This window comes from Podarcis vaucheri, assembly GCF_965113315.1.
Source record: "Podarcis vaucheri genome assembly, chromosome: 16".
Classification (NCBI taxonomy): domain Eukaryota; kingdom Metazoa; phylum Chordata; class Lepidosauria; order Squamata; family Lacertidae; genus Podarcis; species Podarcis vaucheri.
The window spans coordinates 18182322-18199857 of record NC_138754.1 but is presented as its reverse complement, the minus strand read 5'-3'; the positions used below and the strand labels follow the sequence as shown (position 1 = coordinate 18199857).

General features: G+C 44.5%; 1 protein-coding gene across 4 annotated transcripts in view; it reads left to right on the top strand.

The window, feature by feature from the left end:
- Positions 1–3182: 3182 nt before the first annotated feature.
- The window catches only part of MEF2D (myocyte enhancer factor 2D), a 137042-nt gene continuing 122688 nt past the window's right edge, over positions 3183–17536 (top strand). The window contains exons 1-2 of one of the 4 annotated variants that reach the window (XM_082203929.1): positions 3183–3278; positions 4152–4544. The gene's annotated coding sequence lies outside the window, so the exon portion shown is untranslated. Of the gene's footprint in view, positions 3279–3967; positions 4545–17536 lie in introns of those variants that run through there. The other 3 variants (XM_082203931.1, XM_082203932.1, XM_082203933.1) reach the window with 3 other exon arrangements.

Sequence of the window (17536 nt, the reverse complement as noted above, 5' to 3'; positions counted from 1 at the left end):
GCCAATTGCAAGTGGATGATTTTGCTATGTGGCACCCCAGGCCTGAAGAAATTCTCTCTAGCTGCATTGTAAATGAGAAGAAAGCCGAAATCACAAGTGCATTTAATGTTCTTTAATTACACACGGGAATCTTCACCCACTTCACCATGAATCACAAGTCCTGCGACTTCTTTTCAGGGGAGATTGTGGCCACATTCGCACCGTACATTTAAAGCACTGTGATACCACTTTAAACAGTCATGGCTTCTCCCAAAGCATATTGGGAACTGCAGTTTGTTAAGGGTGCTGAGAGTTGTTAGGAGATACCTTCCCCCCTCACGGAGCCACAATTCCCATAATTCCCTGTGAAGAGGGATTGGGTCAGACCCTCCAAGTGTCCCTATTTTCCAGTGACAGTCCCAGATTTACAGAAGCCGTCAGAGTTTCTGATTTGATCATGGAATCTTCTGCTTTTCCTTAGAACATCCTTATTTTCATCGGAGAAATGTTGGAGAGTATGGAGTTATTTGACTCCAGAGTCAAGGAGAAAAGTAAGATATCTGAAGGCAGCCATGTATACGGAAGTTTTTTTAATCATTAATGTTTTATTATGTCTTTATTTACGTTGGAAGTTGCCCAGAGTGGCTGGGGCAACCCAGTCAGACGGGTAGAGTATAAATAATAAAATAATCATTATCACCATCATCATCATTATCATCATCTAGTATGTCCCTATTTTCTTGAAGAAGAGACAAGCCCATTTTTCAGTTTCACGCAGCGGTTCTCAACCTGTGGGTCCCCAGATGTTGTTAGACTACAACTCCCATCATCCCTGAGCTCTGGCCTTGCTAGCTAGGGGTGATGGGAGTTGTAGTTCAACAGCATCTGGGGTCCCACAGATTGAGAAAGGCTGCACTAGAGTATCTCAAGCCCATCCCCTAGGCATACCTCTTCTCAGGTGAATATAATTTGGGGGTAGTTTTAGTAATATTCTTTTATATAGACTAGAGAAAAGTCTGCCGTGTTCCCTCTGAAACACTTTTGTGTACCTCCTGGGGGGGGGGTATGCGTGCCACACTTTGGGAAACAGTGCCCTAGGGGAACCCTTCAGACTCCTCATGGACTCATGAGGGAATTATTTTCATTCATTCTAGTCTGTACCTATTTAGAAGTGCTAACTGGCCTTGCAAATGCTTCTATGTATATGTATTACAAGATCTTCTCTCAGTGCTATTTTTTTTCCAGAAAAAGAGGTGCCAGAACTCACCAGGAACACCTCCCTCATTCTCTTAGAATTGCAATGGTGCCCCCCTGAGAGGTGCTGGAACTGAGTTCCAATGAGTTTCCTTCTCCTAAGGGGGAAAAACCACCTTTTTGAATCTGAAATTTATTTATTTATTTGGTGACCCTCTAGAAGAGATAACAGGCCCTCCAGCTGTTGCCTGTGGAAACGTTTCCCTGGCCCTTCAAACCTCGAGTGACAGTGTCAGCTCTCTAAAGAGAAATGTTTTTGATACTCTGGCGCTTTGAAGCGAACAAGTACCCATCACACTTATACAGGGAAGACAAGTTAAATATTATTATAGCTATTACTATTATTATTACTAGTTACAGGTAGGTAGCTGTGTTGGTCTGCCATAGTCGAAACAAAATAAAGAAATTCCTTCCAGTAGCACCTTAGAGACCAACTAAGTTTGTTATTGGTATGATCTTTTGTGTGCATGCACACTTGGTATCTGAAGAAGTGTGCATGCACACGAAAGCTCATACAGTGGAGGTCCGTTCTTAACCTGAAACTGTTCTTAACCTGAAGCACCACTTTAGCTAATGGGGCCTCCTGCTGCTGCTGCTCCGCCGCTGGAGCACGATTTCTGTTTTCATCCTGAAGCAAAGTTCTTAACCCGAGGTACTATTTCTGGGTTAGTGGAGTCTGTAACCTGAAGCATATGTAACCTGAAGTGAATGTAACCCGAGGTACCACTGTACCAATAACAAGCTTAGCTGGTCTCTAAGGTGCTACAGTATTATTATTATTATTACTATCATCATTATTATTAGTTATATACTACTTAATGCCAATGTAGGCTTCTAAGCGGTTTACAAAGTACAGTGGTACCTCAGGTTACATACGCTTCAGGTTACAGACTACCCGCTAACCCAGAATTGCTGCTGGTTTTTCAAGGGTTTCCAGAGGTTTAGAGGGTGTTTGCTGGCTTTCCTTTCCCAATGGGCATTTAAATTATGTGTGATTTCATGTGCAGTGCCTCAGAACATAACCCCCACATAAATTGGGAGTTGCCTCTCTCTGTGTATAGATATACAGTAGATATAAGGGGCAGGGAGTGTCCATCTGCCTGAGTTTTTTTTAGGAAGAAAAAAAAATACCATGTTCTTTAAATAGCTAGTGTAATTTGTGAGTTTGGACCCATCAGGCCTAAATAACGGATGAAATCATGCCAAGTCATGATTCATTCTTGAATCAAAATGGCGCCAGCATCCAAATGTTCATGAAGACTGCCACCTCCACCTCAGAAACCCTTGTGCCAAGTTTGGCAACAGCATTTTGAGAAGTGCCTGAATGCATGGACAAGAGACAGACGAGTTCCTGTAAAGAATCCTGGGAATCATAGTTTGTTAAAGGGTGTTCGGAATACTAGCACACTTTTGTTTTCAAATTTTATGTACCCTTACGTCGCAGTAGCAAGGACCCTTTTCAAAGAAGTATTTCTGGTGATCTCTGAGAAAATGCAAAAGGTATTCTACAGCTTTTTATAGTACTTGAACTGAAACTACCCCCCCTCCCACCAAAAACACCTGCTGCCACATTTTGGCTACCTTTTTAGTTGATTGAAAAGTTTTCTTTATAAAAAAAAATGCAAAAAAGTAGCTGCAAAAGAATAGAATGTGTTTTCTATATATGTAAGCATGAAATATAAATACAATATTATAATGTATTCATGTACAAAAAGCCAATAATGGTTCAAAGAGCTTTGCATATATGTATTAGGTGACCTTGATTTCTATCACATTTTAAGCAAAATGTCAAGTTTGATGAGTGAAAATAATCCATAAGGCCGGTCGTTGTATTGGAATCGTCTTGACCAAATGCAGTTTTAAGCGATTAATCTAACCAGCCAATCAATTAAATGCCACCACCCTCTTATTTATTCTGCTCTCTTTCTCTCTTTCTCCCTCATGGCTTCTTTAGGAATGAACGCACTGAATATTGATGTGTCCAGCTGTTCTTGGAGGCTGGGAGGGAAAAAAGGCTGATTAAGAAAAAAGAAACGAAAGAAAAGGTAAACACACACGAGAGACAGTGTTGTGCAGTGGTTAGAGCTTGGAGCTAGCAGGCATTGCATTCTCCACGCAGCTGCCGCTCCGCTCGACCTGCCTTGCAGGGCTGTTGTGTGGAAAGAACCGGCCCATCGCCCTTTTGATGAAGCGGTAGCATTAAAACGCAAATAAACCTTTGAAAAATAGCTCGTAAAACCTTTTAAAACGCTATAAATCTTTTAAAGGGAGAGACCTTTTAACCCGAATTGCAGGGCTGGTGTAAAAGGTTGGGGGGGGGGGCGGCGGCAAAGCCACGTCCGCTGCCCTTTTGAAGAAAAAGGTAGCATGCAAGAATGCAATACACTTTTAAAAGAAAAAGTGTGCGGAGGAGCAGAGGGAAATCCTAGTGCTGCCATTTCTGCCAAGCCGTCAGAGGGGGCCCAAATCCAGTTGCAATTCGGGAGGAGAGGGAAAAGAGGGCAAGGCGGAGCGCGGGCCGCTTTAAGCGCTCCTTTGGCGAGCTGAACCAACTTCCCGCAGGCGGAAGGATATACAGGCAGAGGCCGCACTGCAACCTAGCTTGCATGTTTGCAAGGAGGAGGAGGAGGTGTGTGTGTATGTGCGTATGTATGTATGCATATATATAAAATTTTGGGGCCTGGTTGGCCCCGCCCTTTCTTTCTCTGGGCCCTCTGATTGGACCCCGGTCGCCATCTGCTTTGCTTCCTCTTAGCCCCCCCCCTCCTTTTCCAATACTTGGGTTGCACACACACACACATACACACACACAAAATCTCTCTCTGGCAACGTTGTAGCCTCTCCTCCACCCCCCCCCCGGGTTGTGCAATGTAGTTGCCTTGTTATTAATTTATTATTATTATTATTATTTAAAAAAGAATTGTCGCTAGGAAGGAAGCGAAGGAAGAGAAGCGCGAGAAGAGGAGAGAGAGAGAGAGAGGCAGAGCGAAGAAAGAAAGAGGAAGAGGAGGAGAAAAAAAAAAAAATCAAACAAGGACGCAGGATTGCAAAGAATCGGCGGCGGCTCCCAGGAGGACGAACTTTAAAGCTGAGGGGGACTGAGATTGGCATCGGGGCTGTATGCTGAGAATGTGCTTGCCCTCCTTTTAGGGGGAGGGAGGTTGTCTGGTTTTTCTCCCCCCCCCCTTGCACTCCCCGCCGCCTTTTTGTTGTTGTTGTTCGAGAGAGGCCCTTGAGCCAGCCAGCCTGTTCTTGGGAGATCAGCTGTCTTTGGAGGCGCTCCGAGGAGCCAAAGGCAGAGAGAGGAGAAGGTAAGTGAAACTTACACGCCTTGTGTCAGTTTTCTTGGGGATGGTGTTGTTCTTGGGTCCTCCAACCCCGCCCCCGCCTCTTTCCGGGGTGCAAAGCAGGATCTTTCTTGAATTGGGTGGGGGAGACCAGATCCCCCCCCCCTTCCCGGGGCCTGGGGTTGTTTGGAGAGGAAGACGGCAGGAGGCTCAACAGAAAAATCAGACATGGACTCTTCCAAGCTCATTTCCTCATGACATTTCTGTTTCCACCCCCCCCACTCCCACCCCGCAAACAAACAAACCAGCAAAATGGTACAGTACTGTAAAGCGAGGAAGCGGGGAGGAGATGTACCAAGGAGAGGCAGCGCAGAAGTGGCTGCTTTCTTAAGTGGGGGGAGATATGTGTGTGAGTGTTTTTAGGGGTCACCGTTGGGGAGGGGGAGATGAGGGAGAAAGTGGAGATGGGCAGCTTCCAGTGGGAAAAGCTAGAGAATTGATCCGTGTGTGTTTGGGTGGGAGTGGTGGGGTGTAAAAAGAGAGGCAGAGAAGGGAGCAAGCACTTGAGGTGGATGTGGAGAGTTGGGGTGTGAAATCTAATGTTGCTGGAAAATCGGAATAGAATGAGGTGAAAGGGAGAGCTGTGGGTGAAAGTGCAGGTAATGGGGTGCATTGGAAAGTGGGGTGCTTGGGTGCCTCTTCAGAGGTGGGAGGGAGAGATACAGGGAACTTTAAAATAGAAGATAGATAGGGAAATTGTCCCAGTATAATGTATCTTGGGGTTATCCTGAAATGCAGGTTTCATTATGGTGTGTGTAGTCAAAGGTTTGGGGCGAAAAGTGCATTGGAAGAATAATTCTAAGTGTGGGTTGTTTTTTTAAGAGAATGATGAGAACTGAGGGAGAAATATTGGGGTGCCTTGATTCTGATGTCATGAGAGGAGGGGAAGAATACCCCCCCGTCCCACTGAATTGGGAAGAGTGAATGGTTAGAAAGGAAAGAGGAAGGATAATAAGGAAATACGATGGGTACAAATTATGCAGTCTGGTTGAAGAATATAAGGGAAAGAATCATGCGAAACTGGAGGAATGGTTTCTTGAGATGTGGAAGGAACTGGTGGAAAGCAATTCTGCAGGAAATGAAAGGGTTTGTGTGTGGGGGGGAGAGGGTTAAAGGGGAGCATCTTTGAGCAAAAAAGCCAACTATTATTTTATGTAACTGGTGCTCTTTAAAATGTGCTAGCCTCTCTAGATCTTGACGTCCTGTCAAGTCAACAGTGTTCCCATTTGACAAATGGAGGACTGAGGCCCAGAGAGACCAGCAGTGCAGGCGTATGTGCCTACCCATAAATAAACCCCATTGAGTTCGATGGCACTTACTACTCAGAATTAAGCACATAAAGTATTTCAGCCTAAGTTTGCTTAAAAGCCACTAATGGAGATGAGAGTCCACCACCTTCCAAGGAAGGCTGTTCCTAAGTCTAGTAAAAAACCCAAACCCTGTCTTGTCATTTGAATCCATCGGTTCTAGAGCAACAACGAAGAAATCTGCTCTATCATCTGTGGGACAGCCCTTCTCAGGACCTTTTATGTTGGTCCTCAGTTGCTGCCCCAAATCGGAAACTGTGTCTCTATGTGCGGATATTCATTGGCAGCTCACTGTCCTTATCAACATCTGCACAAAACAACAGAGCAGCTACGCAGGATTTGTGGGTTGTCCTGTGTGTTGTGTGTAGGACTGTGAGAAATTGCTTTATGCCCCTACGAGGTGTCCTTCGCAAGCCTAGCACCCTCCAGAAGTTTTGGACTACAACTCTCAGTTGTGCTGCCTGAGCTGATGGGACTTGTAGTCTAAAACATCTGGAAGGGGGCAGGTTTGTGAAGGCTGGCTTAGAGGCTTAAGATTCACAGAGACACTTTATTTTAAAGCGTCACAAAGTCTCTAGGATGTTTGCTGTTGGTGGTTCAAGAGTATGAGCCAAGAAGTCTCGGGTTCAGATATTACCTCTGCCATGACCTCCCCAGATACCCTTTGCCAAGTCCTCAGCACACACACACACCTTGCCCCCATATGTCTTGATCAAAGCAAATAATTATTGCTACTAGCCATGGTGAGCCAAATAGAGCCTCCAAAATTGGAGACAGGGTACCTGTGACCGCTAGATTCTGAAGAAAGGGCTGTTGCCGCTGTGCCCTATATATGGCCTTCCTGGGAGTCTTTGTTGGACCCACCTTGACTTGACCCAGCAAGGCAATTCTTGAGTTCATAATACTGGCCTTCTTGCCAGCCTCGTTGCAAGAATTACCATCACAGGGCATGTAAAGAGTTTTGAGTGCTTAAGAGAGAGAGATTTATGGCAGTAATATTAGATTTGCTACGCTACCCCAAACCTCCAAACAGACATTTATATGACAAACTATTTATGACCTCATTGGCCTCAGAAGTAATTCGGAGCTCGAATTAGGCCAAGTGCCATCTTCCAGTGGGACTGATTCTCTTGGAACACAGCTGTGCAAGCCATTGTATTACACAGAATTCTCTGCTGGACAGAATGAAAAGCTGTGTGTAACCTGAAGCCTTCCAGATTCTCACACCAGTATGTGTTGTTTTTAAAACATTTCCCATGTGTGTCAGTGTTAATAGCAGTTTTGTTTGGCTATGCTACGTGGATGGGGCCTGGTAGTTATATTTAGCAAACTGTCTCTTCCCCAAATCCAGAATTGCGAATAGGCAAGGATTATGGGAGTTGTAGTCCAGCAACATCAGGTTCCCCCATCGCTGACCTACTTTGTTTCTGTTCTGATGGGTGATGATTCTGCTGCTGCTGCCATTTAGTGCAACCATTGCAAGCTGGTGTCCTCCACTCAGCTGGCTGGGGCTGATGGGAGATGTAGTCCAAAACATCTGAGTGGAGGACATTAGCTTGCAAAGGCTGCACTGGTGAAATATTAGTGTGCGTATGTGTGTAAGCAATACTTACACTGGTGCCTGTGTTTGGAGAGGGCAGTGTGTCTGGCTTTTACAGCTGGAGAAGTGAAGCACATTGGACTAGCAAAGGCAGATGCTCTTGATAAGCAGAAATTGTGGGCTTTGCTGACCTTCTACTTTGTGAAGGCTGCCAGCTCTGGTTGTTTGGAACCGGTTAAAAGCCTAGAAAAAGCTGGTTGTGTGGACTTCTTCAGCCATTTCCCAGACAGGCTCCATGGGGGAAGAAGAGGAGAGATGATGGTGGCTCTCAGAGGATTGTCGGAAGAGGGCGGCGGGGCATCTGCAGCAGCTGTGCTAAGTGTCAAATTGTTCTTGACATGTTTTTGGGTGTTTGCGTCTCTCCGGCACCCTTTTGGGAAGGGAAGGCTGTAACTTCTGGGCTGGTCCACTGGGCACTAGTACCTTTTCAGGCAGCAGGGAAGACGGGTATTTTGAATTTTGCCAGGAGTGAAAGCAGAATCGTTGTGATGTGCCTGGTGATGGTGGGGACTGGATTTTTTTTATAAAAAGGATGAGCAATTGTCTAGATGGCTTGCCAGCCAAGGAGTGGAAACAAGTCACTTCTCCCAACCTGGCTTATAGCCAGTCCATATTCATCTGCACACCAAACATACTCCTTTTTCCTTGTGGCAGTGGTATCTTCCCCACCCCCCCTTTCTGTTTGCCATCTTAGTTGTGCTCTTGCACAAACATTACACACACTTCAACACTACCTTTGATCTACTTTGTTGTTCTTGTTTTCATAGCTGTTTCCCCTGTGGTACAAGTGTGTTTGTCACTCGGTTGGACCCTTTCCCCTTTATATTACGGTACTTGTTTGCTTGTGACTGATGCTTGTGTGCGTTTACGCAAATTTTTCTCACCTGGCCGAAGTCATCCTCTGACATCCAGTGTTTGCATGGTGATTATTCTCTGTCTGTCTGTCTGTCTGTCTTTGAAACAGAGGCCCATCTCTGTCTGCCCCTGCCTTCCAAAATGAGGCACGTAATGTCTACAGCGAGGGCCTTTTTGGTGATGGTGCCCTGTTTATGAAACACCCTTCCTCACGCCCACCACCCACATTTTGGAACTCCCTGCCTTTTGACATCAGGCAAGCACCTTCACTCTACTCTTTTCAGGGCCTGCTAAAAACAATGTTGTTTAGACAAGCCTTCCCAGATATAAAGAATGTGGATGTGTGCTTTAATCTGTTTTTAGCTTTTCATTCGGTTTAATTATTTTTGAATGTTTTAAATAGCTGTTTTTACTAATAATTTCATTGTTTTATTCTTTTGTAAACTGCTTTGAGGTGTCTTGTTTTTTGTTTCAAGCAGTATATAGATTTTTATGATGTGAATAAAATAAATAGACAGATGCCAGCTCAGGGCCTGTGTCTTCAGTGCTTGATCTGTTTGTTTGTTTGACATTTGAATGGCTAATTGGTTTTTTAAAAAAATCCTTGCATACCCCCATTTCAAGACTTTGAGGTGTATTATTTGCATGTATGATTTATCGCCAACCCTGTTGCAGAAGATTATAAATGGGCAGAACAGGATCTGAATCGATCTGTGTCTTATAAACCGTTGCTGGTGCTGCCTGTTTGAACAGTTGATGGGATGGCAGAATAGAGAGCCTGGGGTTTGAAGCCGTCAGCCTGTTTCCCCAGGATGTTAACTGGCTCACCTGCCCTTTAATCTAGGCCTGGCTGAGTTCAGCTCCAGAGGGATAATCTGTGGTAATGAAGCTGGCTGCTTTTCACCGGTTTGTGCGCACTCTTATTGCCTCCTGTTGTTTTTGCTGGTTTCTATGGTTATTGTTATAATTTGTCACTTTTATGAATGTTGTTGTTGAGCCGTTTTGCAGGCTGGGATGTGGCCCAGTGGCATAAACCAGCAGTGTACATGTTCACCCCACCCTCACTCAAGTAAATATAGGCTCACTTCTGTAAGCAGAGGTGCACAGTCTTGGTTGCTGTTAAGAGTCCCTCTCTCCATATCCAAACTCTATGCAGGTGTGAGAAAGGGGAGCTCCACAACCCTCACCCCAGTATCACACTCCATTTCTGCTTTGATGTGCCCTCTGCAGGGATGTTGGCCTCTGTTATTATGTAAAATTCATACGCCAAGTTTGGATGGTTAGATATAAAAATATCCTATTGGGATACTTGTATTATTATTATTGTCATCGTCATCATCATCATTATTAAAGGTAAAGGGACCCCTGACCATTAGGTCCAGTCGTGACCGACTCTGGGGTTGCGGCACTCATCTCGCTTTATTGGCCGAGGGAGCCGGTGTACAGCTTCTGGGTCATGTGGCCAGCATGATTAGCCGCTTCTGGCAAACTAGAGCAGCGCACGGAAACGCCATTTACCGTACCTTCTCGCTTTGACGTGCTTTCGAACTGATGGGTTGGCAGCAGCAGGGACCAAGCAACGGGAGCTCAGTCCGTCACGGGGATTCGAACCGCTGACCTTCTGATCAGCAAGTCCTAGTTTCTGTGGTTTAACCCACAGCGTCACCCGTGTCCCTATCATTATTATTAATATTGCATTTATATCTTGTCTTTCCTCCAAGGAGCTCAAGATGGCAACATGGTTCTTCCTCTCCTCATTTTATCCTCACAACAACCTTGTGAGGTAAGTCAGGGTGAGAAATAGTGACTGAGCTCAATGTCACCCTGTGAGCTTCATGGCTGAGTGGGGATTTGAACCCTGGTTCCTAGGTCCTTGTCTAGCATTTGAACCACTATACCACACTTGCTCTCAGATTTCAGGTTTCTTCATGGCCTAGAAACATCTTAAGTCAGCCTTCCCCAAATGTGGTGCCAGCTGGGGCTGATAGGAATTGTAGTTCAAAATGATTGCTGGCTGGGGCTTAGGCTTGAGGGGAACTGTAGTCCAAAACATCTGGAGGTCAGGGCACCAGGTTGGGAAAGGCTGTATTAAGGTGGCGTGTTTTTAGATGTCTTGACGGACAGTGTTGCTTGTACAAGGTTTGTTGGGCTCCTCTTAGGACTAGTCCATCTGGCCTCTGTTCCTGATAGAGATGGACTTTACCAAGAGAGCGTACTTTTATTTATCTGCTAAGATAATTTATATCCTGTCTTTCACAACATGCTGTTGGGGCAGGTTACATTGCATCACAAATACTACTCAGCAATGCAAACACTTTACACCTATGAAAATATTGTTGTGCAGTTCCTTTATTTGGCGGCATAATAAATACCGTATTTTTCGCTCTGTAACACGCACCCGACCATAACACGCACGTAGTTTTTAGAGGAGTAAAATCCGTAGGCATGGCACCCGTAGGCATTCCCTCCATAACACGCACAGACATTTCCCCTTACTTTCTAGGAGGAAAAAAGTGAGCGTTATGGTGCAAAAAATATGGTAAATCCTTTCTGCCGGTCAGAGGCAGAATGAAAAAGCAGCATTTTTACCTGCTGTTGGAACCTGCCTGCCATGGGTACCTGTCTAATATGAAAGCGGAGAGCCCTCTGGGTATGGGGTGCCACTCCCAAGAAGGCTCTGTGCTGTTTTTTCTGGACAATCAGATCTTTGCTAATGGTGCAGCTACCAATAGAGCCTCACTAGCTGGTTTCCACTTAGAGGCAGGACAGTGTTTGGAGAGGGTCCCAAGTCGTTCAGGGCTTCATACGCCAGAATCAACACCTTGAATTGCTCATCTGTGTGGGCTCCCAAACTCATAGCTATTTTCAAGGGTCACCCACAAAACACCCAGATTTGGTTTTAACACATGATCTTAGGGAAAATGGGGTTCCTGAGTGTTTGAGTCTTTTGTTTGGCTGCCCAATGTGTCTCTAGCAGGTGACTCTGTTTTCTGCCTTCATTCTCAAGTTTTATTTTCTCTCTCTCTCCCTCCCTCCCTCTCTCTCTTTTCTTCCTTCCTTCCACCAGCTGGTTCAACTGCCTGCCTGTCTCTAACGCAGTGCGGTGGGGCTTATTGCTCTTTCCCCTTCCTGTTTCCTTCCTCCCCCCACTTTATCGTCAGCATCAAAGAACCTGTTGTAAAAAATAATAATATTAAGATGATAGTTGACGGTCTTTGGGTTCTGAACCGCTGTCTGGAGCTGATAATGATAACTGATCTGAGACTGAATCCAGACAAGACAGAAGAGGGTCTTGGTTCCATAGGAACGGTCAATCTAGTACAGTCATACCTCGGGTTGAATACGCTTCGAGTTGAGCGCGTTCGAGTTGCGCTCCGCAGCAACCCGGAAGTAACGGAGCATGCGCAGACGCTCAAAATGACATCACACGCATGCGCAGAAGCGGCGAAAAGCGATGTGCGCAGGCGTGCTGTCGCTAGTTACGTTTACCTCTAGATGCTAACGGGGCTCCGGGACGGATCCGTTCGTATCTAGAGGTACCACTCTAATAGGAGTTGGGTCCATGGGCACATTTGCAAATGGGAGAAATTGTGGTGGGTATCTCTCTCTCTCTCTCTCTCTCTCTCTCTCTCTCTCTCTCTCTCTCTGACACACACACACACACACACACACACACACACACGGGTTACCTGCTCAGACCCTGAGATTTCAGGGCCCAAACCTGAGATCTAGGGGTGATGTTATTAAGTGTGACACATTAAACATTAACCACAGTCACTGAGGGCTTGTCATTAGAATAAAAAAGTATTACAAGTGAGCAAATATGTTGCTGGTTGGAATTTAAGATCGAAACTTTAGCTAAAGCAGTAGTGAGGGGACCGTTCCTTCTCACCTGCTTAGGGAGCCTAGGTAGGGAATATTTAATCGGGAGCCTAGGTAGGGAATATTTAATCTAAAAGGAGAGAATGAAGGAGGACAGAGGACTTCAGAGAGGCTATGCAGTAATTTGTAGCTGGCTCCTGCCAGGCTAAAGCTTGTAAGCTGCATGCACAGTCTTCTTAATCGGCACCACCACCATCATAAGTAATCATCATAATAAAATTTAAGGCACTCTTCCCCACCTGGAGCTTCAAGCGCTCCTCCTGCCACCTGGAGGGGCCTTGGAAAACCTGGAGAATTCAGACAAGCCTTACACACACACATATACACACTGCAATCAAACGGACATCTCAACCTCTTACATTGGCTACAACAGGATGCTTCTTTCAAGCCTAATCGCAGTGTATCTGATACACTTGGTATCTGAAGAAGTGTGCATGCACCCGAAAGCTCATACCAATAACAAACTTACTTGGTCTCCAAAGTGCTACTGGAAGGATTTTATTTTATTTTTATCCTATGAGGTAGGTTATGTTGGGGGAGAGTGGCTCAATTCTGACATGGGGTCGGAAACTTAACTCCGATTTTTGACTTCTGGAATCGTAAACCTTGGTTATAATTCCGTTTCCATCACTCGGGACTGGTGCACCAGGGAGGCATGAGTGAAATTAAGAAGCATGGGTGTTAGAGGATACTGGCTGGCCGCTGTATGAAAATCTAAACCATAGATTTGGCAGTATAAACGATTGGTTTGCGCAAACCATTATTTGATCTTCCTTCCCCTCCTCTACCATGCCAGCTCGTTGCACCCCAGAAGTTTTGGGCGACAACTCCTGCTGATTTGTGTTTTGAAATGATTTCATATTTGATTGTTACTGTAATGATATGTCGATGTGGCCTTTTTTGTTCTGTTTTGTGTGAGCTGCTTTGAGCGCATTTACGTGGAAAAGCAGCATACATCTTTTAAAAAAGAATGGTGATAACTTCCATCAGCTCTGTGCTCGTGAGGCGTGATGGGAGTTGTATTCCAAAATGTCTAGAGGGCACCAGGTTGGCAAAGGGCTGTTCTGTTCAGCTATTGGCCAATGACACTGTTGAGAAATCTGTGGTGGAGGAGAAAATCTGCAAGTAATCTGGGGGAAATTGGCCACGGCAATAGCAAATTTGGGATGTGTTTTGATAAAACATCGGGAGGATTTGAAAACCACCATAGTGTTCCCTTTTTGTCTTCTTTTGCAATATTTTATTTTTTTAAAAAAATTGGGATTACTAATTTTTATGTGTTGTCAACAGTTTAAGTATGCGTGAGGATCTGTTTTGATTTACATTGCGAAATAGGATTCAAAGGTTTTTAAAAGGATTGCAAAACCACAGTGAGGAAGCCCATCAGCTGGAATATCAAGCAGTTCATACCAATTTTTTGGAGGGGGAAGGGAAGTTAATTTGCCCTCCTCCTCCTTGACAGTTAGTTCAAGAGTGGGACAAACTGAGTGAAGGCTTGGGCCTACCACTGTTGAGAGTTGCTGGGCTTGGGGACACCCCAAACCCTCTTATAGAGTAGGACTTCCACCTGCTCAAACTATTTTGCAACGGTTGTGACCTGGATTTTAGATACCTCATCCCTGATCAATGCCTGTCATGATCTTCTCTCTCTCTATATATACAGTACTGCTTTTCAACACTGTTCCCACAGCCAATTAAAACCAATATCAGCAATTAAAATGTCTTTAAAATATTAATATAAAAAGACTGTGGAATACATAAAATCAAGTTTGTTTTTTCCGATTAAGTGGGTCTTGGAATCTAAATAAATGAAACAACCTATTGATTCAATTATCAATAAGTGAATGAAATACTTGGTTAGTGTGTACTGCTAGATTTCCCCTTCTTTGTAACAGAAGAGCACCCCTGCTGGATCAGGCCTCCTAGTCCAGTATCCTGTTTCTATGCCCAAATCTCCAGGAAGTCAGCAGACGGGTGCCACAGGTGTCCTACTGTTGTTAAAGTTCTCATTATTTTAATCTGTATGCTATCTTTCTACACGAGTGTGTCCATGGTTGCTCACAAGACGAGGAAAGCAAGAACAAGAACAGCAATGCATATCAAAGCGTCATCACAACAGTCTATTGTTTAACCAATCAATTTCAAAACAGAATACAGCAATCCAAATAAAACCACACCTCGTTTCAGTCATAATTGCAGCTTTGTAACATTTTAAATTCATTACAAATAGACAATGTCAATCATCAAAGCACCACATCAGTTCCTGTTCTTTATCTGCTGTTAAAATGTGTAAGCCCTCTAGAGTCAAGTATGATAAAATGGTTCCAAGTTTGATATTAATAAGACAGCCTTTGCTAACCTGGTGCCCTCCAGATGTTTTGGACTCCAATACCCATCAGCCCCAGCCAGCACAAGTTGTAGCCCAAAACATCTGAAGGCAACAATCATAACCTGGAGGTTGAGAATGGCTACAATGAAATTATGCCTGGCATGGAGAAAGTGGAGAGAGAAAGTTTTTCTCCACTAGAACTCAGTGGAGACTGTCCTATGAAGTTGAATGTTGGGAGATTCAGGACAGATAAAAGTTCTTCATGCATAGTTAAACTGTGGAACTCTCTCCCACAGGAGGCAGTGATGACCACCAACTTGAATGTCTTTAAAGGATAACTGAAGAAATTCATGACACAGTAGGCTATCAATGGCTACTAGCCACAATGACTATGCTTTGCCTCCACAGTCAGAGGCATTCATGCTTCTGAATGCCAGATGCTGGGGATCACAGGTGGGGAGAGCACTGTTGCTAACATGTCCCACTTGCAAATTGCCCACAGGTATCTGGTTGGCCACTGATAACATGCTGATCTAGAAGATGCACCACAGACCTGATCAACTTCATCAAGGTTCTGCTTAGCTAGATGGTCAGTAGCCATCGGCAGGCCTATATAATATTGTGCAGGCAACTCCCCATCTATGCAGGGTTACATTCCAAGGCACCATGCATTGCATATATTTTGGAACACCATTGAAAAAGCCTGCAAACACCCTCCAAATCTCCTTGCTCAAGCTCCAACTCTCCACAGGCCTCAAAGGTCGGTGCAAAGGCTCCTGGGATTGCATTTGCAAAGGCTTGTGTGGGATTGCTAGACACTGTTTATGTGGTATTTTTGCCGTTTTCACACTCTTTTAGGGTCATTTTTGCCCCTTTTCGTGCTACTTCCAGGTTCATAGAGATGCGTGTGTCTTGAACGTGTGTAAATGAGGAGTTGCCTGTACTATCCTTGTGGATTTGAAGCCCCAGTGGAGATTGGCTGAGCTGTTGTGGTGGCACAGAATGTTTGGGTCTTGTTTTGGAAACTATGAGGAAAGGGACAGTTGTCAGCTTGACTGGGATTGAAATGGCATGTGAGAGTAAGAGGAGGATTGGTAAGTAGGGTAGGTAGATGACAGGGGGCCTAAAGGAAGAATACAGAGCATATTTCAAAAAGTAAAACCAGGACACCCCAAAAGTAGCTGATCTCTTTGTTACGCAAAGATCTAGGACAAAGCTCCGCCTTTGGGAAATCCCTGCCCCCTGGACGTCAATTCTGCCTTTGAAATCCCGTTAATGTCTGAGAAAATCTGGACATATAGCAGCCCTATTTGTGGCTCCCAACTATGGAACTCTCTACCACCAGAGGCAAGTCTGTCGCCTTCACTGAGGTGTTTCTGCCATCTATTAAAAAAAATAAAATACTCCGTTTGGCTGTTGGGGACTGATGAGATGGTCTCCTTTCTGTTCACTGTGAATGATGTATTTGGGGCTGATTTTTGAATGTGGTGATTGTTTGGTTTTATTGTTGATTTTTTACTATATATTTTGCTATATTTCCTATGCACCATCTTGGGATGCTCAGATGAAGTAATAATAAAGTAATAATATTTAATTGAAAGGACAGATACTGTCTTTGCTTTTCAACCAGTTCAAAGCAATGAGGTCCAGCAAGACTTGATTTTTCTCTTGGCTGAGACATCTCTATGATGTAGAGCCTTAACTAAACATGTTGACAAGTTGAACTGCTCCATTTAATGGTTAGTCATTTACTCAGCACTTGTAGTGTTTGGTTTACAAGCCTGATGCCATTCGTCTTTCCAGCCCTTGCAAGGTAAGCCATAATAATGTTCCCATTTTGTGGATGAGACACTGAAACAAACTAGTCAGGGGGAGTGTGAGCTGGAATCTGAACCCTGATGCAGGTCCACTCAAGGTGTATTTGGTGGGGTTTACTCCCAAGTAAGAGTAAAAGGGATTGCAGTAATAATAATGTCTTTTCAAGTTCAACTCCTTCTCTCTGAAGTGTTTATGTTGAGGATGCTGCTGAAGAAGCTATAAAAGGAGGACCAGTCAGACCTTTTATTATTGGCATAGATGATATAATTATTTTGGGATGAGGTTAATAGAAGGGCTTTGGGGTCAAAGCAAATGCCTTAATGCTTAAGCCATTGTTGTAAGAACACCAGTGGTTATGAGTGACCTTTCAGGCAGTCAATCAATAGCAACTGCTTGGCTTTTTAAAAGAAATTGATTATAAATTGCCTCCTAAATGATTGATTTTAGCTCTTTCTATAAGCTGTAAAATACTCTTGGAACCCAGCATCTTGTGGCCACATCTCCAAGCAAAGAAAATAAATTTGTACCGTACAAAATCATGAGGTGAGAGTTTTTTAAGGGAGAACTTTGAATCCCAATCAACTCATATTCTTATTTTTATTATTAGACAGCCTTTGCTAACCTGTAACCCTTCTCCAGATGTTATAGGACTCCAACTCCCATGAGTCCCCAGCACAGCCATTTTGGACTCCCAACTGCGGCTGATGGGAGTTGTAGTCCAAATCATCTGCAGAGCACCAGTCTGGTTGAACGAACAACAGAAGCACCCATTTGGGTCAGATCAGGCTGGGTCCATCTGGTCCAGTCTTCTGTTTCCAGCTGTGGCCAAGCAGGTGCCTCTGGAAAAGCCCTCAAGAGAAAGTTTGGACTTTCAGCAGCTCTGCTGGTTATTTGAAAACAGAGGAAAGGGACAGAATCTGATGAGTAACTTGATTGGGATTAAGAAAACAAGTCTGTCTGGGGCCCTACCAGAGGTGGCCGGTGGCCACGGATGCTGGTGGGTGGCGCTGGGCACATACTTCAGCTTCCCAAGAATTCTCATTTCTGTTTTGTCTTTTAAAAAGTAAGTCTCTAGTCCTTATGGTTGTCAAGATATGCTTGGATTGTGCAGGGACAATTTCCATGGAAGAATTCAGGGGCTGAGCACCATCCCTGAAATATCTGT